Below are 360 nucleotides of genomic sequence, written 5' to 3' on the forward strand. Positions count from 1 at the left end.
TTGAAAACCATTTTTTTTGAGATTATCCATAGTAAGGACTTTACCCTAGCAAGCCATCCACCAAAAGAAACACACCTTCAAAATCATTTTCGCTCTCAAAATTATAGACCAATTAAAGAGTGGAGGGGAAGGATTTCCCAGCTCAAACCCAGAAATACTATATACTTGCCATATTTTGAGGAAACCCAAATTAGCCTATCCTTAGCCTCTAGTCTAAACAAAAATTGAATTTGTTAAGAATTCTAAGAAGTTCTCAAACCATTGTGTATAGATGAAGATCAAATTCAGATAGGTTTAATTTCCACCTTAATGGAGAAGAAGTAAGAATCTAGTAATCACTCACATGAATTCCATACCTTT

The sequence above is a fragment of the Cryptomeria japonica genome, chromosome 2, assembly GCF_030272615.1.
Source record: "Cryptomeria japonica chromosome 2, Sugi_1.0, whole genome shotgun sequence".
NCBI lineage: Eukaryota > Viridiplantae > Streptophyta > Pinopsida > Cupressales > Cupressaceae > Cryptomeria > Cryptomeria japonica.